Source organism: Peromyscus maniculatus, chromosome 12 (assembly GCF_049852395.1).
Source record: "Peromyscus maniculatus bairdii isolate BWxNUB_F1_BW_parent chromosome 12, HU_Pman_BW_mat_3.1, whole genome shotgun sequence".
NCBI lineage: Eukaryota > Metazoa > Chordata > Mammalia > Rodentia > Cricetidae > Peromyscus > Peromyscus maniculatus.
The window spans coordinates 29,838,752-29,844,899 of NC_134863.1; positions in this window are offsets into that span (position 1 = coordinate 29,838,752).

The following is a 6,148-nucleotide window of genomic DNA, read 5'->3' on the forward strand; positions in this document are numbered from 1 at the left end:
AAAAAGAGAAGCAAGTTAGAAACATAGATGGGGAAATGCAAAAAGACGGGAACAAGTAATTATTTGATATCTAACTAGGTCCTTCCTTTCTCTTCCCTTCTCTTTGCCCCTTCCTTCAGGACCACTATGAGTCGCACATGAAGAATATTGCTTTTAATGGGTAAACAGCAGCACATGGTTAGTTTAGCCTGGTGTTGAGGGGTTAGGAAGGGCAGTCATATTAGAAAGGACTAAGCACTTTGATCAATAGACTTGGGAGTTCCTCACAGATTAGTGCCATCTCACCACAGGCAAAGCTCTTCTTACTCAAGGGACAGCATTAGTATGTAATTTGCTTCTTAGGTAGTGCCCTGAGATCCATACCCACAGGGACTCAAGCACAGCAAAGGGGGGACAACCTCAGGCCATGCCCTGGCAGCTTTGAGGTTTTTGGCCTGTCTAAGCGAGGGTCACCCAAGGAAACAGATTTTTATAGCTGAGGCCAATTCCTGAGCAAGGCTGACAATGGGAGGCAGTTAGTCTTTGAAAGGGGACAGTATGGCATGTCCATGTCCCTCTGAATGCCTTTTTCCTCTTCAGTGTTCCAGAGTCTGGTTAGATGAATTGGGATACATCACACAATAGAATTCTACACAATGGTTAAAAATGAAGCCATGGGAAGACAGTACCATGGGAATAAGTTTAGCCATTTATTCAACAAATGTTTATGAGAACCCATGACATGTCAGGGCCAATCCTAGAAGCTAAAGATGAAAAACATCAAATTGCAACCGAACAGAACAGCTCAGCTTACACAATAACCTCTCTGATTTGAGACAACTTTATTTTTACAAATTATATATGAATTTCAACTTTAGGAAGAACATTCAGCAGATATTAACATGAATCCATTTGGGTGGTAAAGTATGGGTGATTTTACTATTATTTTACAGTTCATCTCCTTCCAGCACCTACATGACACCTTTACAAAGAGAGACATAAGTCATTAAGAGCGTGCTCCCTTGGGAATCTGTAAGCACAATGGCGGAGTAAGGAAGCCTAAGGAAGCACTCGGCATAAGGTCCATGTCCCTCCACTCACTGCGCCTTCAAAGCTGCCCATGTGTTCTTGTCCACCTCCCGGGCACCGTTGGAAACCTCTTCCTCCTGGCCATTACCAGACTGACGCCACCCGACTCTTAGGTGCATCTGGGCTCTCTCATGCCAGCTGAGGAATCCTGTCCAGTTGCTCTTACCTCCTTAGATGTGTCTAACGTTTCCGGTGCTCACAAGTAATGCTACTTTCGTTTACATCACCCTGTGTCATTTCCTTCTATAAAAGAATCAAAGTCGAGCTGGAGAGATGGCTCAGCAGTTAGGACCACGTCCTGCATTTCTTGAGGCCCTGTATTCAATTTCCAGCCTCCACACCTGGTGGCTTCCAACCAACCCCCTGTAACTCCAGCTTTAGGGGATCTGACACCCTCTTCTGGCCTCCATGGATCCCCTGCGTTCATGTGCACAGGCACACACACATATCCACATAAGTGAAAATAGATCTTTTAAAAAAGAACAGAAGCTTGGCATTGCTGTTTGTGTTTTGTTCCTTACCCACCCAAACAAGCCAGAGTAGTATTGGATGAGAAAAGCATTTTCTTACTGGGGAGGGCTTAAGGTGGATTAGTTCTACCTGGTCTCAGAAAAAAACAAAACAAAACAAAACATGATTGCTGCATAACCAATGCTTGAAAAGAAACCTGAAAACATAGGACCAAAGTGCCAGTCATATGACATTTGCTCTAAATTATTTTCTGCTTTTAACATTCATAATTTTAGTCTGATAACAAGACTGATGTGTACCTATGAGAGAGAATAACCACCCGTATTTCCTTTAGTCCCTTGCTCACTGGAAGACACAGAACAATTTGTAGTAGAATCATTCCTTCAGGAACTATGGAGAGGTCCTCCATGTTAGAGACAGTTTCAGCACGAACCAAACACGTGCAACCCCTGCTCTCCTGTTTCTTTGCATTTCACTCCACAGGACTGGAGTCACAGTGTCTCTTACACCAGGTATTTTCCCTTAGAAATGGTACACATGAGGCTGAGGAGACGGCTCAGTTTGCTAAGCTGCCTTCCATGCATGCAGAAGGACTCAAGTTCAGATCCCTAGAACCCACATAAAAAGCCACGTGTGGCAGCTGGTGTCTGTGACTCAGTGCTGGGGAACAGGGACAGGTGGGTCCCTTGAGCTCACTGGGCGGCCAGCCTGGTCAACCAGTGAGCTTCAGGTTCAATGAGAGACCTTGTCTCAAGAAATACGGTGGGGAGTGACCAAGAAAAGCTGCCATGGTCTAGCCGCAGCCTGGGTTCAGGTCCTGAGATGGGGAAGGGGCGTCGGCGTGAAGAAATGAATGGTCCGACCATCAGATGGGTTTCACACAAGCGGTGAGCCTATGTAGCTCCAGCTGTCTTTATTTATACATCAAAAACAAGCATGTGTTTTCCATACTAACAAACAAGTTTTTCCCATCCTCCAACATTAACCTCCAGCAAAAACAAATATGTCAAATATGTCCCCCCCCAACTTTCACATCAAAACATCTTTAAGCCCAAAACAACACTTATCATTTTGCTAGCTTGGCCAAATACCAAGCCAGGTACACCCTGTCTTTACAAAACCAAAGGTGATAACATACACAGACATTTTCAAGAACAATGCCGTTCAAAACATATTTACAGAAATAGGGGTGAACTGCCTCCGATCCTGTCAGCACTGAATCAGAACAGCTCCTGGGGCCTGGAGCGACAGCTGGCATCCCCAGACAAGAAACCTGAGAAGCATCAGCTCCCAAGGAATTTTAAGGGAAGATATTTGAGAAAAAAACAAACAAACAAAAAATGGAGTTTCCAGGAATGATTGATTATATGTGTCCCATGCATGATTGACAAAATGACACTAAAACTGCCAAGAAAATCATCAATATTGCAAGAGAGAAGAGAGCATGCAGGCTGAGTGGTCCCAGCAGTGTTCTGCGCTAGCCTGCAGTCCACTGGTCCCTGCTGAGTGAGATTGTCCCCGTGGGCTTTGCCTCATCTGGAGACTCAATGGACAAGCACTCATCTACTGATCTGAAACTAGGCTGCACGGCTCTCAACAGAAAGCATTCAGTGCTAACCTCTGGACTCCACATGCCCGTGTACCTTCATGTTCATGTTCACAACCCCACATGAACATGTACATATCACATACAGAGAGATAACTATGCTTATTCACACCACAATTTTAATGGATTTATTGTATTCTGCTTTATGAATTTGAAATAATCTTCCTGGTTGAAAATTCAGGTCACTAAAAAAGTTCCTGTTGTTATAATAATGTTGCAGAAAATGTAGGACTTTAAATACTCATTATTTCCTTGGTAAAAAAAAAATCTTAAAATTTAAAGCTGTGGCTAAAGGCTATGTTTATTTTAAAGTATTTTGATTTATGAGCATTTCAGAGATGTTGTGAAATGATTGCTTCTTGGAACAGTGTAAGAAAGTCCCCATTTATCTTCACTTTTAGATACTATCTTGAGATAAAAAGGCATTTAAAAAGTCTTTAACTTTTTAAAAATTTCTGTTTCTTTGGTCAGTCACAAGCTTTCATTAGCAAATGTCTTAATTTTATATTGCTTATATTGTCATGACAAAAACACCATGACCAAGGCAACTTATAAAATAAAGCATTTAATTGTGTTCATGGTTCCAGAGGGTTAGAGTCCATGGCTATCATGGCAGACAGCATGGCAGCAGACACACAGGCATGGCACTGAAATGGTAGCTGAGATCTAACATCTATCTGATCTACGAGCGTGAGGCACAGGGAAATACAGATTAGGAATGATGTGGGCCTCTGAAACCTCAAAGCCCACCACCAATAACACACCTTCTCCGATAAGGCCACACCTCCTAATCCTTCCCAAACAGTTCTAGCAACTGGGAACCAAGCATTCAAATAGGTGAGCCTATGGGGACCATTCTCATTTGACCCACCACAGTATATTTTCTTTCATGTTCTTGGCCAATTTTCTTTAAGTGGCAGCGTGTGTTGTCTTACAAGTTAGCCTGAGGAAGTCTTGATACATTTTTGAGATTAGTACATCGTGTATGTTGCAATTATTTTTTTAAGATACCCTTTAGGTTTCTCAGTTACCCTGTAAGTTTTGTTTGTTCATGTCAATTATGTATAGCTCTTAATGATTTCTGATTTGGGCATTATATTTAAAGGCTTTTTAACTCAAGATTTTATATTATCCTATTTTTCTTGATTTCATCCAGTTTTTATTCTTTTCATCTATTTGACTGTCTTTGTCTATGCGTGTTTGTTATTATGTATGTCAAAAGGTATTTTATGATGTGGGTTAGATCATATACTCACACATAATAGTAGTAACAGCAACATTATTTGGTTTACTGTAATTGTATTTACTGTAATTGTATGTATTTGACCAATGAAAAGTTGGACAGTTCTGTGGTTTGACAACTATCCTCACGTTTTTATTATAAAAATTTGACACAAATCTTCCCTATGAAACCCTCTAAACTCAGTGCCATTTCTGGAGGTATAATTCATCCACTTGAGTGGTTTTGTAGTGAGGGCAGTTTGGGTGATGCCTATGTGTGATGACTAACAATTCTAAAGGTCATCAGAGAAGGGAGTCTCCCAGTGACTCACAGTCATGTCGAAAACACAGCTCTCTCTGAGTTTTGCCCTCACAATGGTCCTAACTAAATGCTTCCCTTCCTTGAGGCTGAGGATTGAACTCACAGCCCCATATGGCTGTCATGAAGAGTAAAGGGTAGTTAGAGCTCCTGGGACACAGGTACCCTGGAACAACACGTGTCTACATCTCTACCTACACAACTATCAGAGAAGACAAAACCACCACCAGGCATAGTTGCACTTATGTGTTCTCATCTGTACTACAAGATAGAAGATAGAAAAGTAGGCGGGGGCCGAATGGAGTCAATACAGGGCTGGCTATGCAAGAGCAAAAGAAAACATGTAGAAAGAATGACTGGATAAAGCTAAGGATGGGTTACTAACAAGTTTCTTGAGTAGGGGACTAATTTTTTTTTTTTTTTAAATAAAATCTTATGACAGTGACCTAAGAGCAAGATGGTGGGACTGTTAGAAATGGGGAAATAGAAAGATAATTCTAGAAGACTTGCACATTCCTGTTCTGAGTTTCACAGTGATTTCCACCCTCTTTTCTGTTTTCCTGCAAACTTAAAAAATGTTCTCCTCCACATTTTTATATAAAAATAAATTTATTAAGCTATGATTACATCTCACAAAATTTTATCTCCTAGAAGCATTCCTCATCCCAACTGACATGCGCTGATCTCTGTCTATGCCCCAGCTTTCCCGTTCTAGAGATTTAGTGTAAGTGAAATCATGAGATCTATGCCTACTAGGCCTGTTTGTGCCACAGCCACGTGTTCTGTGTTCCCTCCCCTTTCATTGCTGAATAACACCACAGTGTGTGGACACACCACCTTCCCATTTTGAATTTAACAACTGTAGAAATAGCACACACTATTCGCTACATTCGTGTGCTAAGTGTACAGTCTGGAGTGTGAAGGACGTGCACATTCTTGGGCAGCAAGTTTCCATAGTTTTCATCTTCCAAAACAGGAAAGTTGACTCTAAGTGGTTTCTAACTCTTCCTCTCTCCTTTAGCTCCCAATAACCACACTGTGCTTTCCGTTTCTATAAATCTGAATATTTGTAAATACGTAAGTATTAATTACCAGCATCAATATAGTTAATAGTAACATTTGATGATTAATATTAATTATTTAATTATTAACAATGAACATTAATAAATAATTGTTGACATTAAGTAAAATCGTACATTTCATTCCTAGTTGATCTTATTTAGAGCAACACTCTTGAGATTCATCTAGACCACAACATGTGCCAGGGCTTTCTTCCTTTTCAAGGGTGCATAGTATTCTAGTGCACATCTATCATATTTGAAAATCCATTTTTGGGTTCATGAACAGGTTGTTTTCAGTTTTTTGGTTATTAGGAATTCTCCTCTGAAGATCTGCCAATAAGCGTATGTTTTCAGTTCTTTCGGTATAGATTGCTGGGTCATATGAAAACACCGTGTTTAACT